The 26772-nt window shown below is 44.9% G+C and overlaps 2 non-coding genes across 2 annotated transcripts; one reads left to right on the plus strand and one right to left on the minus strand.

Moving 5' to 3' along the window:
* Window positions 1-5553: 5553 nt before the first annotated feature.
* On the minus strand, window positions 5554-5627 carry trnan-guu (transfer RNA asparagine (anticodon GUU)). The gene has a single exon. It is a non-coding gene; the product is annotated as a tRNA-Asn (tRNA).
* A 16436-nt stretch (window positions 5628-22063) lies between these two features.
* trnaq-uug (transfer RNA glutamine (anticodon UUG)) lies at window positions 22064-22135 on the plus strand. Its single transcript has one exon. It is a non-coding gene; the product is annotated as a tRNA-Gln (tRNA).
* Window positions 22136-26772: the final 4637 nt, after the last annotated feature.

Below are 26772 nucleotides of genomic sequence, written 5' to 3' on the forward strand. Positions count from 1 at the left end.
GATATCAATTTAAGACCAAAATAATTAAGTGCCAGGTTGATTTTTCCTTTTCTACACAATGTCTTCCTGAACACATTTACAGTCTCATTACTGTTTGTCAAACCTCCTACTTTTGTGCTATCAGCAAATGTTGAGATTGTGAAAATCCAAACAGTCTCTGTATAGGGAGAAGAAAAGTGGGCCCAGCACTGAGCCCTGGGGTAACCACTTCCAACCCTTCACCAATCTGAGCAACTCCCATTAACACTGAGCCTCTGTTTCCGATCCTCAGCCAACTTTCTCCCCGCACTGTTCCACTTCCTTTTAAACTTCCTACCTGAACAGAGTGGCCATTACCCCGGGGATCCCCAGTTACCTGAACAGAGTGGCCATTACCCCAGGGATCCCCAGTTACCCAAACAGAGTGGCCATTACCCCGGGGATCCCCAGTTACCTGAACAGAGTGGCCATTACCCCGGAGATCCCCAGTTACCTGAACAGAGTGGCCATTACCCCGGGGATCCCCAGTTACCTGAACAGAGTGGCCATTACCCCGGGGATCCCCAGTTACCTGAACAGAGTGGCCATTACCCCGGAGATCCCCAGTTACCTGAACAGAGTGGCCATTACCCCGGGGATCCCCAGTTACCTGAACAGAGTGGCCATTACCCCGGGGATCCCCAGTTACCTGAACAGAGTGACCATTACCCCGGGGATCCCCAGTTACCTGAACAGAGTGGCCATTACCCCGGGGGTCCCCAGTTACCTGAACAGAGTGGCCATTACCCCGGGGATCCCCAGTTACCTGAACAGAGTGGCCATTACCCCGGGGATCCCCAGTTACCTGAACAGAGTGGCCATTACCCCGGGGATCCCAATTACCTGAACACCGTTGTTCGCCATGTCCCTGATTTCACTTTGCGTCCTTCACAGTCTCATCAAATTGTCTCGGTGCCTCCCGGCCATGTGATCATCCAAAGCAGTTTCCAGTCGGAATGAAGTATTTTCCAGAACATTTATTCAACACCGGTGAAAATTCCTTCTCAAAATTCCTGGAAGTTTCAGCATGACTTCTCCTGTGGAAGAAAAGAGACATTGGGTTAGGGGACGGAACAATTAAGGAGCGTTCTGAAGTACTCGGTGTCAGCCTTGGCTCATTGGTAACACTCTCTCGCTTCTAGAATCATAAAGGTTGTGTGTTCAAGCCCCCCTCCAGAGAGTTAAGCACAAAATCCAGGCTGACACTGCAGTGCAGTGCTGAGGGAGTGTCGCACTGTCGCAGTTGCCATCTTTTGGATGGGACATGAACCCGAGGCCCTGTCTGCCCTCTCGGGTGGATGTAAAAAATCTCACGACAGCATATCGAAGAAGAGTGGCCGAGTCCTCCCGGGGTCTGGGGCAAATATTTCTCCCTTGATCAACATCACTAAAGTGGATTATTTGGCCATTGGCAACAGTCCTGTGTGTGGGATCTTGCTGTGCCCACAGTGCTGTGTGTGGGATCTTGCTGTGCCCACAGTGCTGTGTGTGGGATTTTGCTGTGCCCACAGTGCAGTGTATGGGATCCTGCTGTGCTCACAGTGCTGTGTGTGGGATCTTGCTGTGCCTGCCGCTTTTCCTGAAGTGAGCTCCCTTCACAAGCCAAGCCCCCCATTGTGTGTGAGGCTCTGGGCCGGGCTGAGGCTGTGAAAGGCGATGGTGAAATGCAAGTTACCCCGGCCTCCCTCTCATCTCAGCGCCCGCCCGCTCTCTGGCCGGACACAAGAACCGCCCCCTCACCCCTGACCCTCGGCCCCGGAGCAAACCGCCAATCAGCGGCCTTCTGACGTCAGCCAGCATTGTGGCGTCACTCGCCGCCCGGTGGCCATCTTGCTGTGACCCAGCTCACTGCGCATGCGCGCTGTTTTCGGCCATAAAACCGCGCGATTAAAAGGGAAAGTGTCGTCAGTTTCCAGCAAAATCACCGCTCACTGTTAACGGAGAGACTGAAAGTTTGTCCCGCGCCGCAGAGAGAAAGCGGCGGCTCATCGGGTGCCTCAGGTGCGCATGTGCGAGCTCTGCCCCCAGAGTGCAATGCGGCCTGTGTCACAGAGATAGGGACCTTTCGCTGTCGCTCGGCATTGTGGGAGCTGCAGTCCGCCATTGCGGCCCGGCTACAATTCATTTCGAAAGCGTCAGAATGAAGATCTAAAGGTCCCTGGTTCAATCCAGGGTCTCGCCAATTTTGTTTAATTTGTTTCTCCTTCACCATAAGGGGAGAGGATCAGGAGAGATTTTCCGATCTTGAACTCGCGCCTCCCAGATCAATAGGATGAGGGGACCAAATGTTGTATACAAAGCTGGATGGGAATATTAAGTTGTATGTAAGCTGATGATACAAAGTTGTTAGGAGGATGCAAGTAGGCTTCAGGGGGATATAAACAGGCTACGTGAGTGGGCAAGAACATGGCAAATGAATATAATCTAGAGAAATGTGAAGTTATCCACTTTGGTAGGAAAAATAGAAAAGCAGAGTATTTTTGAAATGGTGAGAGATTGGGAAATGTTGTTGTTCAGAGGGACCTGGGTGTCCTTGTAAACGAATCATGGAAAGTTAAGCAAGCAATTAGGAAAGCAAATGGTATGTTGGCCTTTATTACAAGAGGATTTGAGTATAACAGTAAAGACTTCTTACTGCAATTATGTAGGACCCTGGTGAGACCATTCCTGAAGTATTGTGTACAGTTTTGATCTCCTCACCTCAAGAAGGATATACTTACCATAGAGGGAGTGCAACGAAGGTTCACCACACTGGTTCCTGGGCTGGGTTGATTGTCCTATGAGGAGAGATTGAGTAGACTAGGCCTATATGCTCTAGAATTTATAAGAATGAGAGGTGACCTCATTGAAACATACACAATTCTTACAGGGCTTGACTGGTTGGATGCAGGGAGGATGTTTCCCCTGGCTGGGGGAGTCTAGATCCAGGGGTAACAGTCTCAGAGTAAGGTGTTGGCCATTTAGGGCTGAGATGAGGAGACATTTCTTCACTCAGAGGGTGGTGCATCTTTGGAATTCTCTACCCCAGGGGGCTATGGAAGCTCAGTCATTGACTATATTCAAGACAGAGATCGATAGATTTTTGAATATTAAAGGAATCAATTATGTTCTTATGATATGGGGATAGTGCAGGAAAGTGGAGATGAGATAGAAGATCAGCCATGATCTTATTGAATGGTGGAACAGGTTTGAAGGGCCAAATGGACTACTCCTGCTCCTATTTCTTATGTTCTTATATGTAAACCACATCTGACCCTCTGGATCCGGCTCCAGACGCCCGCTGCGTGTTCAAGTCCGGTTGTGGTGACAGCGGCTCAGGGTCGCGCCGGCTGGTTTTATATCAGGGCAGTGTTTGAGGGAGGGGCTGTTCAGCGGTGGTGTGATAATAACTTTCAGCATTAAGTTTAATAGATTAAAGAGCTCTTTTTCTGTTACTTTCGATTTACACTCTGCCCAGTTTTATATACGAACAGTTAACAATGTTTAAGTGATGTGGTGTGTTGATTGTTTGTGCAGTAACTCTGTCACCCAGTGTGAGCCTGAAATACAACCACCCAGCCTGGGCTCGAACCTTTCCAAGGGGTACTTTGTTGCCGGTTACCTCAATTGCTGAGAGTGTGGTGCTAATAACGCCAAGGTCGCGGGTTCAATCCCCGTTCGGGTCATCAGAATATTTTCAGCAATTTACGGTTTTTCATGAAATTTATAATACAAACTTTATAAGGAAACAAATCCACACCGAATCTCAATGAGGAATTATTTGGATGAACATCCATTGCACCTTCGACCCCAGGGCGGAGAGACTCGTAGACCATGGAATTATAGATTGATACGACACAGAAGGAGGTCATTCGGCCAATCAAGTCAGCGCTGGCACATTGAAAGAGCTCTCCAATCAGTCCCGCTCCCCTGCTCTTTCCCCACAGCCCTGGAAATTTCTCCTTTTCAATAGTATACCAATTCTCTTTTGAAAGGTACTATTGAATCTGCTTCCACTGACCTTTCAGGCAGCACATTCCCAATCACAATAACTCGCAGCGTAAAAAAATTCTCCACATCTCCCCTCTGGTTCTTTTGCCGGTTATCTTCAATTAGTTTCCTCTGGTTACCGACCCTCCTGCCACTGGATTCTCCTTATTTTGAAAACCTCCATTAAATTTCCTCTTAAACTTCTGAGGAAAAGAATCCCAGCTTCTCCAGTCTCTGCATATAACTGAAGTCCCTCATCCCTGGGCCCACTCTGTGAGACGTCAAACTGAGGATCTCGCTCTGCGTGTCCATCTCTCTCTCTCTTTGTCTCTGTCTCTCTCTTTGTCTCTTTCTCTCTCTATGTCCATCTCTTCTGTCTCCTTCTCACTCTGTTCACAGCTCGATTGTTGCTCTGACAGATTTTGTATTTGTTAGTTCTCCTTAGTAGAGTTGTGTGTATCTTTGCCTGTCACGAGAGAGACCGGGCTTCATATTCCCTGATGGAAAGGATGCATTTTAACATGCACAATTTTAAACCTTTGGGATGTTCCTTGGAATAGTTAACAGAGAAAATGAATAGGGGACACAGATTTAAGATTTTGGGCAAGAGATATAGGGGGGATTTGAGGGAAAACTTTTTTACGCAGCGAGTGGTGAGGACCTGGAATTCACTGCCGACGGAAGTAGTGGAAGCGGAGACACTCAGTTTTCAAGGGAAGGCTGGATAGGCACTTGAGGGAAATAAACTTGCAGGGATATTGGGATAGAGCGGGGGAATGGGGCTGATTGGATTGCTCTACAGAGAGCCAGCACAGACTCTATGGGCCGAATGCCCTCCTTCTGTGCCATGTGACTCTATGATTCTATTACCTGCATTTGTAGACTGCGATTCTCTTCTGTGATGTTCTAACGACAGCTCACGGAGCAGACTTTCCGCAGTGTAGTGGTTATCACATTCACCTAACACACGAAAGGTCCCATTAGAAACCGGGCGGAAACATTTTGTAAAATATTCCCCATTAAAATTGAATCAATATGAAAAAGTTGAAATAATTTTGTGATTAAATATTAATAAAATAAAATATCTCATAAAACACGTGTATTTTCTCTGTACAATTCTGGGCCATCAGCAGCAGTAGAATTGTATTCAACCACAATCTGTAGCCTCCTCGCCCGGCAGATCCCTCACTCTACCATTACCGTCAAACCAGGGGACCAAACCTGGTTCAGTTAGATGTGTGGAAGAGCAGGCCAGGAGCGGCACCAGGCGCACCTAAAAATGAGACCATTCCAAACTAGTGAAGCTGGATATGGAACCAAGGTGGGCCAATGCAGCTGAGATACAGATTATCCAGGATCTAATTGAATGAAGGAACAGGGCTGAGGGGCTGAAGGGCCTCCTCATGTTGCTATTAGTCTGTCACCATTAAGAAAATGTTACGAAACGGTTTTTTCGGATCCCAGTGGATGATCTCATACTCACCGACATTGTAGCCAGTGCTACAGTTTATCCCATGATCTTGCAGCCAAAATGCACATTTTGAAAACCTGGAAAAGTTAAAACACCGTCCCTGGGTGGGCTCGAACCACCAACCTTTCGGTTAACAGCCGAACGCGCTAACCGATTGCGCCACAGAGACCTGTTTCAAGATTATTTACAACACATACTAAAGCCGGAGATTACCGAGATAAAACCTCAGGTCACGGAGAGCAAGATAGTAACTGTCCAAACTCTGTTTACTTGTGCAAATTAAAGAAATGTAACATTTATTGTCGGAACATGGAAATAGTCGCTGAAAGAAAATCCGTTAAACAAACTGATGTGAAAACCCGCTTTGAGCCATTAGATCGGTTCATCAACCAATGGTGACGGTGAGATATTAACATGGTGTCTGGGTTTCTCACAACTGTTGGAATCTTCCCACGAGTTCTTTTGCTGTTGTATTTGTTCATCAATGTGGAGATCAGATATACACGTGGTCGCTTCACTGTGAGCCCTGGGAACCAGATACACCAGAGCACAGGCCAATGATGGGACTCTGCCCTGTCTGCTCTATGTGGGGGTCAGTAGAAACTGAATGAGAACAACGAACCTACCACAGCCCGTAAAGCCGAAACAGCTTAGTTGGGCAAGCGTTAGATTGACCATCCCAGGTTTCGGCAGGTTTTAGTTACTTTTTGTCTCCTTCACTATAAGGGGAGCGAATCAGGAGAGATTTTTCGTACCCGAACCCGCGTTTCCTAAAGGAATGAGCGTGAAACCACATCTGAGCCGAGGATTCGGCTCCAGCCGCCGGCTGGGGGTTCGAACCCAGTCGGGGTTCCACCGGCTGTTTTTATACCCGGACTGAGGGAGGGGCTGTTCAGCGGTGGTGCAATAATAATTTTTAGAATGAGGTTTGTTAAACTAAAGAGCTCTTTCTCTGTTACTTTTGATTTACACTCTGCCCAGTTGTATATACGAACAGTTAACAATGTTTAAGCGATGTGGTCTGTTCAATGTTTGTGCAGTAACTCGGTCACCCAGCGTGAGCCTGAACGATAATTCCCCAGCCTGGGTTCAAGCCTGGCCAATGGGAGCTTTGTGGCCGGTTAGCTCAGTTGGTGTGAGAGCGTGGTGCTAATAGCGCCAAACTCGCGGGTTCGATCCCCGTATAAACCATCAGGATGTTTTCATTATTTTACGCTATTTCTAAATATTTAAAATACAAACTTTATAAGTAAACCAATCCACACAGAATCTCACGGGGGCTTTATTTGGATTAACATCCATTGCACCTTTACCACCGGGGCTGAGAGACACATCTTTCTGTTTATTTGTGTTTCTGGGTTTGCTGATGAACGTTGAACAGGCGGCCTGTTCCCGATAATGGTCACAAGCAGGTGAGAGACAGACAGAGCGGCTCTGACCCCGCGAGATGGGCAACAGGCTTCAGTTCAGGACAAATGCATCAATGAAATGTTCGCCGGCACCGAGAGAGACAACATCCAGAGAAAAACACAGGAGGAAATCGATCAATCTAAAACGTTATAAATATTTCCCGTGCTTGATGTCTCTCTATTTAGTCGCCAAACTTTCAGTGCCGGAGAAATAATTCCAGTTTAAATCGTTCAGTTCGAGAATGGCAGCGGAAAGAAACTCAAATGAACTGAAAACTGCCGAATCCCGGGATTGAATCCGGGACCATTATTAAATCTGTGGAGAGAAAAACAGAGTTAACGTTTCAGGTCGATGACCGTTCGTCTGACGTTAACTCTGTTTCTCTCTCTACAGATGCTGCCTGACCTGCTGAGTATTTCCAGCAGTCTCTGTTTTTATTTCCAATTTCCAGCATCCGCAGTATTTTGCTTTTGTACTTTTATAAATCTTCAAGTCGCTTCTCTCCACTGAGCTATTGCGGTTACGGAGCAACCTACAGTGCGTCATCCTCTCGGAGGGAAAGGGAAGGGTTTGTGTCCTGAACCCGCTGCGTTTACATCAGGCATCGAATTCACCTGCAGGCTGGAGGAGCAGAGGCAGCTGGAGGGAAAGAAGTGATAGGAGCAGAAGGAGAAGACATTGGAAACTGGCAGAATCTTGTGTCTGTCTGTTGTTTCAAATGATGCAGGACAGCCCTGCCTGGATTTGCAGTTTTCCCAGGAGCTGCATTGTTCGGTGCGTGCATTTTAGACATGGAAACATGTCCATCAGGAGCTTGTGGTAATATTTCACCTCACTGTACATTTCAAGTGGATGCCTACCCACACTTGGTGCTGTGGTTGCGCGAACATATCTTTTGTTATTGTTAGTGCACAAGTGCAGTACAATGAAATGTAGGCTTGCGGCTCGAGCGTGTATGTCTTAATCTAAATGTACACTCTCGGGAGCCGCAAGCCTACATTTCGTTGTACTGCACTTGTGCACTTACAATGACAATAAAAGGTGATTTGATTTGATTTTTGATTTTGATTTGTGTTTTCACCTAAAATGTAATTTTGTACAAACAGTTTGCCTGGCGCGAAAGAGTTAAAAAGGGGACTTAGACTGAAATGGACGGGGTTGCTGCGGTATGTGAAATATGGTGACGATCTATGGTTATTATCCGAGGCGACGCTGCAGGATCCTTTAAAGATCACCCGCGGATCCACTGAAACTAGCCGAATGTGCAGCTTTGGGAGGGGCTTTCGGCACCGTCAGGGCAGGAAGCGGGAGTGAGGGAGGGACACTGTCATCTGTGCTGTGTTTGAGTCTGTGCAGAAATATACAGAGAAAATATACGGGTTCGTTGAGATTTTTACTTGTATTGATAATTAACCACAAAATCAGTTCTTCCATATTTTTATATTATTTCAATTTTAATGGGGAAGGTTTTCATAATGTTTCCGCCCGGTATCGAACCGGGGACTATTTCGTGCGCGAGGGGGATATGACAGCCACTACACTGCAGAAACTCTACCGCCGTTGATTATAGCAAGAGCATCACAGAAGAGAACTGTGGTTTACAAATGCAGGTCGGGATTAACTTTTGTTTTCATACACTTTATTATCTGAATTTCATTAAACTCTGTAAAAAGATGAACAATTGTTCTAATTGATGAATCGACTTTCTGTTTCAAACTGAAGGAAATCCTAACATGGTCACCGAGTGGCAGGCAAAACTTTTTTAAGTGTTTTGTCTTTTGCTTGTGATGAATTTTCACCAGATCTCATTTTACAGACGATATTTGAGGAGTTAGTTAAAAATGTTCAGTGTTTATCACACCGGGAATCTGCTGCAGCCGTTGTTCAGTTTAACAGGGACCGACAATTGTCGCCGTTGCTTTCACGGGAAAGCATCATTAATTAACCAATAACCTTCTTTTGCACAATGAAAGAAATGCTATCTGAGGTAGAGTCGATAGTTCAATAATTTGTACCGTTGCCCATATCTCATTATATACACTGTGCTTTAGGAGTCTGGTTTAAAAATGTGCATTGCTGATGACACCAGGAATCTGGGGAGCTTTGGTCAAATTTAACAGGACCGGTTATTTCTACCGTGCACAGAAAATAGAATCAGTAGTGAACATAAATACCATTGTGCTGAATTTCAGATTCAAAGCGATCAGCTTTGAAATAAAGTGAAATAATTTCACAGTGAAAAGATTTGGAAGTAAGTGTTACTCGTATTTGCGCTTTTAATTAAAGTTTGTGGCGTCTGACTCCCTTTCACATCTCTGAATAAGAAAGGAGGGGCTTGACGTTGACCAGACTTCACGGGCCCTGATATCTGTGAGGTCATCCTTTATATTGAGTTGTTTCCCACTTTTTGCTTGTTGTCAGCTTTAGCTGAGCGGTTGCATCGCTAGCACCTGTTTAAATTTTAAGCATTGTCTTACCGCGGGCGCTGTCTAATGTTTGTATTGTCAGTGTTAATCCCCTTTTACATCGAAACACATTATAACCGTGATTTTAATTTAGCAGTGTGAAATTTTTCTAGGACAACTTTAAACGATTCATAACCGATTCCTTTCAACACTGTGACCCGGGTTCGATTCCCAGTTAGGGAATTAATTTTGATATCACCGTTTTTAATTAATTAATGCGAAGTAATTTTATTAAATGAATAACATGCATCTAATGTGATAAAATAACAATAGATTTAATAACCATTATTGAACCAATAACTTTCTTTTGCAGAATGAAATACATTAAAATATGGTTACTGAGGGACAGTTGACATACAGTGAATTATTTTGCTCTTGCATGTGCTGAACTTTTAACCCATATCTCATTTTACACATCGTATTTTAGGAGAATGTTTCAAATGTTCATTGCTTGTGAGAGCAAGGATCTGGGGCAACTTCTGTTAAATTAAACAGGACCGGCTATTTCACAGCAAAAAAAATATTCTCTGCCAATGTTTTCAGATCATAGACTGACCGATCTTTCTTAGTGGATGACTTGACATTTGCCCACATTGACCTCCATTAATCACATTTCAGGGGAGATTTAAGAGAGTTGTTCAAAATTATGGGGGAAACAGTTTCCACTGGCAGGAGTGTCAGCAGGGCTATGGGGGAAGAGCAGCGGAGTGGGACTATTTGGATAGCTCTTTCAAGGTACAACATCAATTGTTCATTTTAATCTGCGATTGAGAGATTTTTGTTAACCAAAGGTATTTAGGGATAATTCAAGTCAGTCAGACCCTTTATAATTGTTTCAATCATCATTAATCAACCCACAACATTGTGTTGCTCACTGCAGGAATTAATAACAAGTTTACTGGGTGACAGACAAACAGCGATAGCTTATTATAGAATCATAGAATCAGACAGAACAGAAGGAGGCCATTCGGCCCATAGTGCCTGTGCCTCTTTGAAAGAGCGATCCAATAATTCCCACTGCCCTGCTCTTTTCCCAAAGCCCTTTCTTTTTCAATTTCCTCCCCCTTTGAAAGTTAAAATTTAATCTGCTTCCACCACCATGTCAGGCAGAAAATATTGACATTAATATTATCCGAGGCCCATTTCACACAGTAATTTCCATGCTTTGCATGTCATGAATTTTTTCCCTTCTCATTTTACACACTTTATTTTAGCAGTTTGCTCTGCAAACCATGAACCAGGTTCTCCTGAATTCCAAGGTGTGTAAGGAAATCTAGCTCACCTGTCAGTCACTGTCTCTGGCCCGCTTTCACCACCTGCTGCCGGCGGACTGCAGCAAATCCAGTTACACACACAGAGCCTCCACAATCATCACATCACAGGGAAATAAACTGGGAAACTGCTCAAAATACACAACAGGTCGAGGAGCTTCTGAACAACAATTAAACTTGCGGCGTATGGACAATATTCAGAACTGTGAACCAGGCCGTGTAAAAATAAAAACAGTGTCATAGAATCATAGATTCAACATTAACTTTCAAAAGGGAAATGTAGTTGAAAAAGAAACACTTGCAGGGCTATGGGGAAAGAGCAGGGCAGTGGGACTAATTGAATAGTTCTTTCAAAGAGCCGGCACAGGCACGATGGGGCTTAATGGGCTCCTTCTGTGCTGTCTGATTCTACAAAAATGTTACTAAAGTTTGACTCTCACCTGGAAAACATGTTAGCATTCCCTTCAGTGTGCAACAAGAAGCAGTGGGTCGATTAAGAGAATTATTCAGTGTCTAACAGACTTGAATTATTTTATTAAACAGTTTTGTAAGAACCAATGGGTCGCGGCGATGAGAGCGCCGAATCCTAACCACTAGACCACCAGGGAACACTTATACAAAGTGTAATATCTCGCAGATCCTTGCTTGCTTACTACCAGCAGATCAAACCCGTATTTTAGTTTTGTTCACCTTACCTGTTGAAGGATATACTTGCCTTAGATGGGGTGTGAGAAGGTTCACTAGACTGATTCCTGCAATGAGAGGGCTGTCCTATGAGGAGCGATTGAGTAGATTGGGCCTATACTCCCTGGGGTTTAGAAGAACGAGAGGTGATCTCAGTGAATCAGACAATCATACAGCTACTTATGAAACTGCCTTTAGAAAACCACAATTGAATCTGCCTCCAGCACCCTTTCAGGCAGTGCATTCCAGATCCTACGATCGATAACCGTAAACCAAGTCTAACAGTGGCACAGTAATTAGTGAGGATAGGAGCAGAAAATTGCAAAGGGACATTGATTGAGTGGGAAAACTGGAGGCATCTGATTCAGAAGATTCGGGGGCGACGTGGAAATTCGAGAGTTTAATGACTTTAAACGGAACATTTTTGACTTGTGCAGTTTCGGTTAGAGAAATGTTAGTGAAAGGAAATAAATCCAGAATCTGGAATTCAGCATTTCACCTTCTCGCTGAACAGTTCTTTCTGGATGGTTAGCTAAGCAGAGGTTTCCGTAGTGTAGCGGTTTATCATGTTCACCTCACAGGCGAAAAGTCTCCGGCTCGATCCTGGGGGGAAACATTATGTTCTAGAAATGGTGCCCGGTTCAAACTGAAAATAAACCTTTCCTATTGCAATTTAATAAATATGAGCAATGGAAGAAATCATATTGTAATTAAATATGAATAAAATAAAATATTTCACAGAGGCTGTACATTATCTGATCCCGGACCATTCTTCACAGACTCAACCACAGCACAGATACCGACAGTATCCTTCCCTCACTCCCGTTTCCTGCCCTGATGGTGCAGAAAGCCCCTCTCAAAGCTACACAATCGACTGGTTTCAGTGGATCCGCGGGAGATCTTTAAAGGATCCTGCAGCGTCGCCTCGGATAATAACCATAGATCGTCACCATATTTCACACACCGCATCAACCCCGTCCATTTCAGTCGAAGTCGTCTTAATTTCCCTCAAGTAACCTCCCTAGCACTGAAAATTAACTTTTATAAGTGTGGAATCTCATTCCTTCAGATATAAATTGTTGTTGAAGATTTTTTATATTATAAAAATGTTTTTCCTTTTGTCTCTTTCTTTTCTCTCTCTTAATCCAACATTTATTTTCCTCTCTTTATTTCTCTTTCTGTGCCTGATTGGACATTGAATTCCCTGTTCTAACTGACTATTCCTGGCTCAGACTCTGCGCTGCTTATTAATGATTCTTCAATCAATTATTTATGAGGTATGGCGGCACAGTGATTATGTTACTCGACCAGTAATCCAGAGGAATAGTGGAATGGTGGGGAGAAAATTGTCCAGTGCTTGCTGGTGGAGAGGTTTGCCTTGGGAGGCAGCGATGAATCGCCATTGCAGTGCTGGTCCCGCCACAAACTGTTCCTCAGCCGCAGACTTCATGATGATCTGGAGACCTGAGCTCACAATCCCACCACGGCAGATGGTGGAAGGATTAAAATCGGGGATGTGTAAGAGCCCAGAATTGGAGGAGTGCAGAGATCTCAGAGGGTGTAGGGCTGGAGAAGGTTACAGAGATAGGGGGAGGCGAGTCCATGGAGGGATTTGAAAACAAGGACGAGAATTTGAAAACTGAACTGTCGCCTGAAGGGAGCCAATGTAACTGAGTGAGACCCGGGGTGATGGGTGAACGGGACATGGTGCGAGTTAGGATACGGGCAGCAGAGGATTGGATGAGCTGAAGTTTATGGAGGGAGGATGATGGGAGGCCTTCCAGGAGTACATTAGAATCGTCAAGTCTGGAGCTGACAAAGGCAAGGATGAGGGTTTCAGCAGCAGATCAGCTGAGGCAGAGGCGGAGTCGGGCGATGTTACAAAGGTGGAAATAGACCGTCTTGGGCAGAAGCTCATCTCGGGGTCAAATACCAAGGTTGCAAGCTGTCTGGTTCAGCCTCAGTGGCCAGGAATTGGGATGAAGTCGGTGGCTCGGGAACGGAGTATGTGTCGGGGACCAGCACTGCAATGGCGATACTTCACTGCCCTCTCAAGGCTACTTGCAAACCTCGCCCAGCAGCAATATTGAAAGAACTGGACAATTTTAACTCCACCATTCCATTTTGCTCCGGCCTTTTCTCATCCATATCTTCAGCTTCTACACTTTCCCGCTGCTGAGCAGCCAATCACACAGCTGCCATCAAAATTACTTCTACAATAGCTGCGACAAGATGGAACGAGGTTCTACCATGATTTGTATTCGGATCGCTGGATTCAAAGTCCAGAGTGCTCAACATTACACCATGGAACTCTTATACGCTATTTAGAAGCCAATTCGCTTTTGTCCAACTCGCCTACCATTCACAGCTGCTGAGTATTTTCAGCAAATTCTGTTGTTATTTCAAACTTCCAGCATCCGCAGCATTTTGTCTTGTGTTAGAAAAACAAACGGGATCCTGGGCTTTACAGACAGAGGCATAGAGGGCAAAAGGAAGGAAGTTATACCAAACCTTTGGAGTATTGTGTGTAATTCGGGCACTGCGCTTTAGGACGGATGCGGGACTTCAGTTCCGTGGAGTAGTGGAGAAGAAGAGGTTGTTCTCCTCAGAACAGAGAAGATAAGGGCAGATTTTGTCGACGTGTTCAATATCATGAAGAGTTTTAATAAAGTAAACAAGGAGAACATTTTCCAGCGGCAGAAGTGTTGCTCACCAGAAAACACAAATTAAAGTGATTGGATAAAGTATCAGTAATAAGGTTCTCTCGGGCTTTTGTTGGCCGATTTACTGGTAAAGCTGGGAATTGAGGGGAAACTGGTTCATGGTTTGTAACACAAGCAGTGCGCGGGGTCAGACCGGCCCGGCTAGCTCAGTCGGTAGAGCCTGAGACTCTTAATCTCAGGGGCGGTTTGTGTTTCAAATTATTGGGCTGGTTTCACCGGCGATCCCCAGCTCTAAATCCCCCGGCACCTCTCGGTCAATGACTCTTTCAAACAATGTGATTCAACAACATTATCAGGAAATCTGAAGTGTTTATAAACACCGGAAGCTGACACACCAGGGAAGAGCTAACAGTGTTGGACAAAGGGTGAAATACACTGAAGTGTTTCTAAAAAGTTACAGAACACAACACGTGTGTAGAATTCCCCGTTGTTTTCTCGGCCCTGATGGGTTGTGAAGGGAGAGACGGGCCGAAGTCCCACTGAGCCGCACTGACCCCGAGCCAAGGTGAAATTAAAGTCGTTTCAATCTTTAGCAGCGGGCGGCTGGAGAGAGACAAGATTCCGGAATCAAGGAGAGATTTTCTTATTTTGTTGAACAGCATTTACATGAAACACTCATTGACCGAGCTGGGAATCGCCTTTAAAATCAGCCCAAAAATTTAAAACGCAAACTCCCCACCGTGGGGATGAAGTATCCGAAACTCCACCGACTGGGCTAGCCGGACTGGTCTGTCGCAAGGACCCTGCCTGTGCTCCAGTTTCCTCTCAGTTCCCCGGTTTATCAGTAAATCCACCAGCAAAAGCCCGAGGGAACCTTATTACTGATTCATTGTCCAATTACTTGAATAGAAAGGGAGCGGAGGAGAAGGATTGAGAGTTTTTATTGTGGGACAGAAGTGATGTTGTTTGATGGAGAAGCGACACAATCTCAATCAGTGCAGAGAGAGGTGAGTCAGCGGGTCACCTTCTCCCTTAACACATCCTCCTGACTCGCGGCTGACAAATTGAGCAGAGGTTTCGGGACTGTACCAATTATCCTGCTCGCCTTACACGCGAAATTTCCCCGGTTCCGCTCCAGGGATGAATTATTTTGGATCTTGCTCCAGTTGAACCTCCAGGGGCGAGTTTCTTCCCCTGTGTAAAAGCGGTGACAATTGTCGGTTCCTGTTAAACTGAACAACGGCTGCACCAGATTCCCGGTGTGACAAACACTGAACATTTTTAACCAACTCCTCAAATACCGGCTGTAAAATGAGAACTGGTGAAAATTCATCACAAGCAATAGACAAAACACTTATGCAAGTTTTGCCCTTCACTCGGTGACCATGTTAGGATTTCCTTCAGTCTGAAACAGAAAGTTGATTCTTCAATTAGAAGAATTGTTCATATTTTTACAGCGTTTATTGAGCGTTGTCAAATTCAGATAATAAAGTGTATTAATGCAAAAGTTAATCCCGGACCTGCGTTTGCAGATCGCAGTTCTCTTCTGTGATGTTCTTGGCCCAACCAATGGCAGAGTTTCCGTAGTGTTGTGGTTATCACGTTCGCATAACACGCGAAAATTCCCCGGTTTGAAACCGGGCGGAAACATTTTGAAAACGTTCCCGATTAAAGTTGAATTAATATGTAAAAAAGGAACAACTGATCATGTGGTTAAATTTCATAAAGTTAAAAATCTCGAAGAACCCGTATATTTTCTCCGTACAATTCTGCACAGACTCACACTCAGCACAGATACCGACAGTGTCCCTCCCTCACTCCCGTTTCCTGCCCTGATGGTGCAGAAAGCCCCTCTCAAAGCTGCACATTCGACTAGTTTCAGTGGATCCGCGGGAGATCTTTAAAGGATCCTGCAGCGTCGCCTTGGATAATAACCATAGATCGTCACCATATTTCACCCACCGCAGCAACCCCGCCCATTTCAGTCTAAGTCCCCTTTTTAACTCTTTCGCGCCAGGCAAACTGTTTGTACAAAATGACATTTCAGGTGAGAACACAAAAGACATTTTCGCGCAACCACAGCACCAAGTGCGGGTAGGCATCCACTTGAAATGCACAGTGAGGTAAAATATTACCACAAGCTCCTGATGGACATGTTTCCATGTCTAAAATGCACGCACCGAACAATGCAGCTCCTGGGAAACCTGCAAATCCACGCAGGGCTGTCCTGCATCATTTGAAACAACAGTCAGACACAAGATTCTGCCAGTTTCCAATGTCTTCTCCTTCTGCTCCTATCACTTCTTTCCCTCCAGCTTCCTCTGCTCCCCCAGCCTGCAGGTGAATTCGATGCCTGATGTAAACGCAGCGGGTTCATGACACAAACCCTTCCCTTTCCCTCCGAGAGGATGACGCACTGTAGGTTGCTCCGTAACCGCAATAGCTCAGTTGGGAGGAGCGACTTGAAGATTTATAAAAGTACAAAAGCAAAATACTGCGGATGCTGGAAATTTGAAATAAAAACAGAAACTGCTGGAAATGCTCAGCAGGCCAGGCAGCATCTGTAGAGAGAGAAACAGAGTTAACGTCAGACGAACGGCCATCGACCTGAAACGTTAACTCTGTTTTTCTCTCCACAGATTTAATAATGGTCCCGGATTCAATCCCGGGATTCGGCAGTTTTCAATTCATTCGAGTTACTTTCCGCTGCCATTCCCGAACTGAACGATTTAATCTGGAATTATTTCTCCGGCATTGAAGGGTTGGCGATTGAATAGAGAGACATCAAGCACGGGAAATATTTATAACGTTTTAGATTGATCGATTTCCTCCTGTGCTTTTCTCTGGGTGTTGTCTCTCTCGGTGCCGGCGAACATTTCATTGATGCATTTGTCCTGAACTGAAGCCTTTTGCCCATCTCGCGGGGTCAGAGCCGCTCTGTCTGTCTCTTACCTGCCTGTGACCATTATCGGGAACAGGCCGCCTGTTCAACGTTCATCAGCAACCCGAGAAACACAAATAAACAGAAAGATGTGTCTCTCAGCCCCGGTGGTAAAGGTGCAATGGATGTTAATCCAAATTAAGCCACCGTGGGATTCTGTGTGGATTGGCTTCCTTATAAAGTTTGTATTTTAAATATTTAGAAATAGCGTAAAATAATGAAAACATCCTGATGGTTTATACGGGGATCGAACCCGCGAGCTTGGCGTTATTAGCACCACGTTCTCACACCAACTGAGCTAACCGGCCACAATACGCCCATTGGCCGGGCTTGAACCCAGGCTGGGGAATTATCGCTCAGGCTCACACTGGGTGACCGAGTTACTGCACAAACATTGAACACACCACATCGCTTTAACATTGTTAACTGTTCGTATATACAACTGGGCAGAGTGTAAATCAAAAGTAAAAGAAAAAGAGCTCTTTAGTTTAACAAACCTCATTCTAAAAATTGAAATTCGCGGCCAGAAGCGTGAGTACGGTCGGCTTACTCACGCTTCTGGCCGTTGGAAATGCCGGCGTTCAGCATGAACAGCGCATGCGGGGAACGCCGGCATTTCCAGGCCTCGAGCGCGTGCGACTGCACAGGCAGCGCTTGCGCAGTGAACTTCGTAGATTTCATTCATGAAATCCGTGAGGGTAAGTCCTTAGAAGTTACACTTGAAAAAAGCAAGTGTAAAGTTGTTCATTGGCTGCGGAGGAAGATATATTTTATCGTGGAGCTTTTGAAATGCAATATTTTTGTTTGGGAAAGGGAGGGAAGTTATTTTAAGAAATTTTAAGTAAGTTTTAAAGTTTAAATTTTTTTTTTTAAATGGTTTTCAGAACGGTAGGTAGAAGGAGCAATTGTGGCTGTGTGAATGGAATGTGAGAATGAGTTATGTATGTATGCCCACATATATTCCTTTACGTATATGTATGTATGTTTTATATTCCTTTACTAATGTGTATGAATGTATGTTTTTAATTATGATTTTCCAATAAGTTACTTTCTCTGAAAGTCATAATTAAATAATACATTCATACACATAAGTAAAGGAATATATACATAGCACGCAAAGGAATATATACAGACATACATACTTTCAGAAGCTCCACAATAAGAAATACCTTCCTCCGCAGCCTCTGGAGCAACTGTACCCATGCTTTTTTCATGTGTAAGTTGTAATGACTGGACCTCACTGAAAGCATTAATGAAAGCGGCGAATTATACTGCGCACGCGCTGCCTGTGCAGTCGCATGCGTTCTGCCTCTGAACCCCTTCGTTCAGAGGACAGGAAATGCCGGTTTTCCCCACATGCACTGTGAATGCTGAAAACTGGCATTTCATCCGGCCAGATGCGTAAGTACCCCGACCGTACTCGCGCATTTGGAAGGGAATTACTGGGCCAACATTTTACATGTCAATAAAATGAAAAATTTAACAATTGCACGACTTGCCCCCTTGCATCTGCGACTGAGGTTCCAAGGAGGTGCTATGCGCAACAGGTCATCATCGTACGTATCCTCAAACTGTTCCCTTTGGGGAACTGTATGAAGTGGTGGAAGGATTTATGTCCGTGATTAACGCTCATTCCGTGACCGTAACCATCTTTGAACCAGCCTTTAGGGTGGTTAGTCCTGTGGCGGGAGGGTTTTACGGGCTCCCACAACCCATCTGAGGGGGGGGGCCACCAACACCCACGGACGCAAGTATCCCACTGGATGTCCACCCAGAATTTAAAGTTGGAACTCCGACTCCACTTGCCGGGACAGTCTGGAGTGGGGTTCAAAACCCTACTCCTTCTGGTCCAGCGGCGGGGATGCTTACTGCTACGCAAAAGGCCCACTCCGCACAAAAGGTGACACCCATACGTTTCCTGCGCCTTTTCCCTCCCCGTGACTGGAGCCCTATGCTGCCATTACACGTTGCTAATCGGATTGGGCCTTTGTCATAGCGGTAGGATCCCCGCCGCTGGGCCAGATCAAGATAGGGTTTCGAACCCCGCTCCAGACAGTCCCGGCAAGTGAAGTCGGAGCTCCGGCTCTAAATTCTGGGTTGACATCCAGTGAGATATTTGCGTCCGTGGGTGTGGGTGGCCCCCCTCATTGTATAGTTTGTGGGAGGCCGTAAAACCCTACCGCCATAGGACTAACTGCCCTAATGGCTGGTTCAAAGATGGTTACGGTCACGGAATGAGCGTTAATCATGGCCATAAATCCTTCCACCACTTCATACAGTTCCCCAAAGGGAACAGTGTGAAGACACGTATAACGAAGACATCGCTAAATAAATAAATGGAATTAAAAAAATTCTTTTAGGGTTTTTAAAAGTCTTTAAATTGCTTCAATTCTCTTTAAAACTACTTCAGATTACTCAAAATAATGTAAACATTTTAAAAAGTTTATAAAAGTTACCAAAATCTTCAAAAAACTTCCAAAAACCTATTTAAACTGCTGCTTTGCATGTAAAAATGCTTAGCAGCTTGACAGATACATTGGGGGCGTGTCCAGTGAAACTGAGACCTCAAGGGGCGTGTCTCACTTACACTGCACGCTCCTGGCTTCGCGCTGGCTGCACTCCTGGGCGGCGTGACGTCATACGCTGCCCGGGATTCTTCTTTTTCAAACACCAAGTCCAGGCGTCCCTGGAGCTGATCGGCAGTAGCGCGGGGTAAGTGTAAATACGGGGCTTGCACGCGCGGCAAGCCCCGTTCACCAATTTCTGGCCCAAGGAATTGTTCGCCCGGCACCGAGAGAGGCAACATCCAGAGAAAAACACAGGAGGAAATCGATTTCAAGTGGATGCCTACCCGCTCTTGGTGTCGTGCTTTCGCGAGCACGTCTTTTGTGTTCTCATCTAAAAAGTGTCATTTTGTACAAACAGTTTGCCTGGCGCGAAAGAGTTAAAAAGGGGACTCATACTGAAATGGACGTGGTTGCTGCGGTGGGTGAAATATGGTGACGATCTATCGTTATTATCCGAGGCGACGCTGCAGGATCCTTTCAAGGTTTCCCGCGGATGCACTGAAACCAGTTGAATGTGCAGCTTTGAGAGGGGCTTTCTGCGCCTTCAGGGCAGGAAACGGGAGTGAGGCAGGGACACTGTCGGTATCTGTGCTGAGTGTCAGTCTGTGCAGAATTGTGCAGAGAAAATATACGGGTTCGTTGAGATTTTTAACTTTATTGAAATGTCAGCACATAATTTCTTCCATTTTCTTATATTAATTCAATTTTAATGGGGAAGGTTTTCAAAACGTGATAACCACTACACTACGGGAATCTCTGCCGTAATTAGTTGCAGCAAGAACATCACAGAAGAGAACTGCGATCTGCAAATGCAGGTCCGGGATTAACTTTTGTATTAATACACGTTATTATTTGATTTTCACAAAATTCATTAAACTCTGTAAAAAGATGGACAATTGTTCTAATTGAAGAATCAACTTTCTGTTTCAGACTGAAGGAAATCCAAACATGGTCACCGAGTGACAGGCAAAACTTTCACAAGTGTTTTGTCTTTTGCTTGTGAAGAATTTTCAACAGCATTTGGTTAAAAATGTTCAGTGTTTGTCACACCGGGAATCTGCTGCAGCCGTTGTTCAGTTTAAGAGGAACCGACAATTGTCGCCGCTTTTACACAGGGGAAGAAACTCGCCCCTGGAGGTTCAACTGGAGCAAGTTCCAAAATCATTCATCCCGCCCTGGAGCAGAACCGAGGGCATTTCGTGTGTAAGGCGAGCGTGATAATTGCTGCAGTCCCGAAACCTCTGCTCAGTTTGTCAGCCGCGAGTCAGAAGGATGTGTTAAGGGAGAAGGTGACCCGCTGACTCACCTCTCTCTGCACTGATTGAGATTGTGTCGCTTCTCCGTCAAACAACATCACTTCTGTCCCACACTGAAGGCTCTCAATCCTTCTCCTCCGCTCGCTTTCTATTCAAGTAATTGGACAATGAATCAGTAATAAGGTTCCCTGGGGCTTTTGCTGGTGGATTTACAGATATACCGGGGAATTGAGAGGAAACTGGAGCACAGGCAGGGTCCTTGCGACAGACCAGTCCGGCTAGCCCAGTCGGTGGAGTGTAGGATACTTCATCCCCACGGTGGGGAGTTTGCGTTTTAAATTTTTGGGCTCATTTTAAAGGCGATTCCGAGCTCCGGAATCTTGTCTCTCTCCAGCCGCCCGCTGCTAAAGATTGAACTGATTTTAATTTCACTTTGGCTCGGGGTCAGTGCGGCTCAGTGGGACTTCGGCCCGTCTCTCCCTTCACAACCCATCAGGGCCGAGAAAACAACGGGGAATTTTACACACGTGTTGTGTTCTGTAACTTTTTATAAACACTTCAGTGTATTTCACTCTGTGTCCAACACTGTGAGGTCTTCCCTGGTGTGTCAGCTTCCGGTGTTTATAAACAGTTCAGATTTCCTGATAATGTTGTTGAATCGCATTTTTTGAAAGAGTCATTGACCGAGAGGTGCCGGGGGATTTCGCGCTGGGGATCGCCTGTGAAACCAGCCCAATAATTTGAAACACAAACCGCCCCTGAGATTAAGAGTCTCAGGCTCTACCGACTGAGCTAGCCGGGCCAGTCTGACCCCGCGCACTGCTTGTGTTACAAACCATGAACCAGTTTCCCCTCAATACCCAGCTTTACCAGTAAATCGGCCAACAAAAGCCCGAGAGAACCTTATTACTGATACTTTATCCAATCACTTTAATATGTGTTTTCTGGTTAGCAACACTTCTGCCGCTGGAAAATGTTCTCCTTGTTTACTTTATTAAAACTCTTCATGATATTGAACACGTCGAGAAAATCTGCCCTTATCTTCTCTGCTCTGAGGAGAACAACCTCTTCTTCTCTGGTACTCCACGGAACTGAAGTCCCGCATCCGTCCTAAAGCGCAGTGCCCGAATTGCACACAATACTCCAAAGGTTTGGTATAACTTCCTTCCTTTTGCCCTCTATGCCTCTGTCTGTAAAGCCCAGGATTCCGTTTTCTTTTCTAACACAAGACAAAATGCTGCGGATGCTGGACGTTTGAAATAAAAACAGAATTTGCTGAAAATACTCAGCAGCTGTGAATGGCAGGTGAGTTGGAAAAAAGCGAATTAGGCTCGGAATAGTGTGTAAGGGTTCCATGGTGTAATGGTGAGCACTCTGGACTTTGAATCCAGCAATCCGAGTTCAAATCTCGCTGGAACCTGGTTCCCTCTTATCCCAGCTTTTGTAAAAGTAATTGTGATGGCAGCTGTGTGATTGGCTGCTCAGCAGCGGGAAAATGTCGAAGCTGAAGGTTTGGATGAGAAATGGCCGGAATGGAATGGTGGAGGTAAAATTTGTCCAGTTCTTCCAATATTGCTGCTGGGCGAGGTTCACAAGTAGCCTTGAGAGGGCAGCGATATATCGCCATTGCAGTGCTGCTCCCCGCCACAAACTCCGTTCCCGAGCCACCGACTTCATCCCAATCCCTGGCCACTGAGACTGAACCAGACAGCTTGCAACCTTGGTGCCGCCTTTGACACTGAGATGAGCTTCCGCTCAAGACGGTCTACTTCCACCTCTGTAACGTCGCCCGACTCCGCCGCTGATCTGCTGCTGAAACCCTCATCCTTGCCTTTGTCACCTCCAGACTTGACGATTCTAATGTACTCCTGGAAGGCCTCCCATCACCCTCCCTCCATAAACTTCATCTCATCCAATCCTCTGCTGCCTGTATCCTAACTCACACCATGTCCCGTTCACCCATCACCCCGGGTCTCACGCACCTACATTGGCTCCCAACCAGGCGACAACTCAATTTTCAAATTCTCTTCCTTGTTTTGAAATCCCTCCATGGACTCGCCCCTCTCTATCTCTGTAACCTTCTCCAGCCCTACACCCTCTGTGATCTCTGCACTCCTCCAATTCTGGGCTCTTACACATCCCCGATTTTAATCCTTCCACCATCTGCCGTGGTGGGATTGTGAGCTCAGGTCTCCAGATCATCATGAAGTCTGCGGCTGAGGAACAGTTTGTGGCGGGACCAGCACTGCAATGGCGGTTCATCGCTGCCCCCTCAAGGCAAACCTCTCCACCAGCAAGCACTGGACAATTTTCTCCCCACCATTCCACTTTTCCTCTGGATTACAGGTCGAGTAACATAATCACTATGCCGCCATACCCCATAATTAATTGATTGAAGAATCGTTAATGAGCAGCGCAGAATCTGAACCAGGAAGAGTCAATTAGAATAGGGAATTCAATGTCCAATCAGGCACAGAAAGAGAAATAAAGAGAGGAAAATAAATGTTGGATTAAGAGGGCGAAAAGAAAGAGACAAAAGTAAAAACTTTTTTATAATATCAAAAATCTTCAACAACAATTTATATCTGAAGGAATGAGATTCCATACTTATAAAAGTTAATTTTCAGTGCTAGGGAGGTTACTTGGTGGAAATTAAGACGACTTCGACTGAAATGGACGGGGTTGATGCGGTGTGTGAAATATGGTGACGATCTATGGTTATTAGCTGAGGCGACGCTGCAGGATCCTTTAAAGTTGTCCCGCGGATCCTCTGAAACCGGTCGATTGTGCAGCTTTGAGAGGGGCTTTCTGCACCATCAGGGCAGGAAACGGGAGTGAGGGAGGGACACTGTCGGTATCTGTGCTGAGTTTGAGTCTGTGAAGAATGGTCCAGGATCAGATAATGTACAGCCTCTATGAAATATTTTATTTTATTCCTTTATAATTACAATATGATTTCTTCCATTGTTCATTTTTATTAAATTGAAATAGGAAAGGTTTATTTTCAGTTTGAACCACGCACCAATTCTAGAACACAATGTTTCCCCCCAGGATCGAGCCGGAGACTTTTCGCCTGTGAGGTGAACATGATAAACCGCTACACTACGGAAACCTCTGCTTAGCTAAACATCCAGAAAGAACTGTTCAGCGAGAAGGTGACATGCTGAATTCCAGATTCTGGAATAATTTCCTTTCACTAACATTTCTCTAACCGAAACTGCACAAGTCAAAAATGTTCCTTTCAAAATCATTAAACTCTCGAATTTCCAGGTCGCCCCCGAATCTTCTGAATCAGATGCCTCCAGTTTTCCCACTCAATCAATGTCCCTTTGCAATTTTCTGCTCCTATCCTCACTAATTACTGTGCCACTGTCAGACTTGGTTTACAGTTATCGATCGTAGGATCCGGAATGCACTGCCTGAAAGGGTGCTGGAGGCAGATTCAATCGTGGTTTTCAAAAGGCAGTTGCATAAGTAGCTGTATGATTGTATGATTCACTGAGATCACCTCTCGTTCTTCTCAACTCGAGAGAGTATAGGCCCAATCTACTCAATCGCTCCTCATAAGACAGCCCTCTCATTGCAGGAATCAGTCTGCTGAACCTTCTCACACCCCATCTAAGGCAAGTATATCCTTCAACAGGTAAGGTGACCAAAACTAAAATACAGTTTTGATCTGCTGGTAGTAAGCGAGCAAGGATCTGCGAGATATTGCAGTTTGTACAAGTGTTCCCTGGTGGTCTAGTGGTTAGGATTCGGCGCTCTCATCGCCGCGACCCATTGGTTCTTACAAAACTGTTTAATAAAATAATTCAAGTCTGTTAGACACTTAATAATTCTCTTAATCGACCCACTGCTTTTTGTTGCACACTGAAGGGAATGCTAACATGTTTTCCAGGTGAGAGTCAAACTTTAGTAACATTTTTGTAGAATCAGACAGCACAGAAGGAACCCATTAAGCCCCATCGTGCCTGTGCCGGCTCTTTGAAAGAACTATTCAATTTGTCCCACTGCCCTGCTCTTTCCCCATAGCCCTGCAAGTGTTTCTTTTTCAACTACATTTCCCATTTGAAAGTTAATGTTGAATCTATGATTCTATGACACTGTTTTTATTTTTACACGGCCTGGTTCACAGTTCTGAATATTGTCCATACGACGCAAGTTTAATTGTTGTTCAGAAGCTGCTCGACCTGTTGTGTATTTGGAGCAGTTTCCCAGTTTATTTCCCTGTGATGTGATGATTGTGGGGGCTCGGTGTGTGTAACTGGATTTGCTGCAGTCCACCGGCAGCAGGTGGTGAAAGCGGGCCAGAGACAGTGACTGACAGGTGAGCTAGATTTCCTTACACACCTTGGAATTCAGGAGAACCTGGTTCATGGTTTGCAGAGCAAACTGCTAAAATAAAGTGTGTAAAATGAGAAGGGAACAAATTCATGACATGCAAAGCATGGAAATTACTGTGTGAAATGGGCCTCGGATAATATTAACGTCAATATTTTTCTGCCTGACATCGTGGTGGAACCAGATTCAATATTAACTTTCAGAGGGGAAGGAAATTGAAAAAGAAACACTTGCAGGGCTTTGGGAAAAGAGAAGGGCAGTGGGAATAATTGGATCGCTCTTTCAAAGAGGCACAGGCACTATGGGCCGAATGGCCTCCTTCTGTGCTGTCTGATTCTATGATTCTATAATAAGTTATCGCAGTTTGTCTGTCACCCAGTAAACTTGTTATTAATTCCTGCAGTGAGCAAAACAATGTTGTGGGTTGATTAATGATGATTGAAACAATTATGAAGGGTCTCACTGACTTGAATTATCCCTAAATACCTTTGGTTAACAAAAATCTCTCAGTCGCAGATTAAAATGAACAATTGATGTTGTACCTTTGAAAGAGCTATCCAAATAGTCCCACTCCGCTGCTCTTCCCCCATAGCCCTGCTGACACTCATGCCAGTGGAAACTGTTTCCCCCATAATTTTGAACAACTCTCTTAAATCTCCCCTGAAATGTGATTAATGGAGGTCAATGTGGGCAAATGTCAAGTCATCCACTAAGAAAGATCGGTCAGTCTATGATCTGAAAACATCGGCAGAGAATTTTTTTTTCTGTGAAATAGCCGGTCCTGTTTAATTTAACAGAAGTTGCCCCAGATCCCTGCTCTCACAAGCAACGAACATTTGAAAGCATTCTCCTAAAATACGATGTGTAAAATGAGATATGGGTTAAAAGTTCAGCACATGCAAGAGCAAAATAATTCACTGTATTTCGACTGTCCCTCAGTAAGCATATTTTAATGTATTTCATTCTGCAAAAGGAAGTTATTGGTTCAATAATGGTTATTAAATCAATTCTTATTTTATCACATTAGATGCATGATATTAATTTAATAAAATTACTTCGCATTAATTAATTAAAAACGGTGATATCAAAATTAATTCCCTAACCGGGAATCGAACCCGGGTCAAAGTGTTGAAAGGAATCCGTTATGAATCGTTTAAAGTTGTCCTAGAAAAATTTCACACTGCTAAATTAAAATCACGGTTACAATGTGTTTCGATGTAAAAGGGGATTGAAACTGACAATACAAACGCTAGGCAGCGCCCGCGGTAATACAGTGCTTAAATTTAAACAGATAGTAGCGAAGTAACCGCTGAGCTAAAGCTGACACCAATAAAAAAAAGTGGGAAACAACTCAATATAAAGGATGAGCTCACATATATCAGGGCCCGTGCAGTCTGGTCGACGTCAAGCCCCTCCTTTCTTAGTCAGAGACGTGAAAGGGAGTCAGACGCCACAAACTTGAATTAAAGGCACAAATACGAGTAACACTTACTTCCAAATCTTTTCACTGTAAATTAATTTCACTTTATTTCTCAGCTGATTGCGTTGAATCTGAAATTCACCACAATGGGATTTTATGTTCACTACTGATTCTATTTTCTGTGCACGGTAGAAATAACCGGTCCTGTTAAATTTGACCAAAGCTCCCCAGATTCATGGTGTCATCAGCAGTGACGATTTTTAAACCAGACTCCTAAAGTTCAGTGTGTATAATGA

This window comes from Somniosus microcephalus, unplaced genomic scaffold (genome assembly GCF_052327205.1).
Source record: "Somniosus microcephalus isolate GS21.2 unplaced genomic scaffold, FLI_Smic_1.0 unresolved_chr4, whole genome shotgun sequence".
NCBI classification, from domain to species: Eukaryota; Metazoa; Chordata; class Chondrichthyes; order Squaliformes; family Somniosidae; genus Somniosus; species Somniosus microcephalus.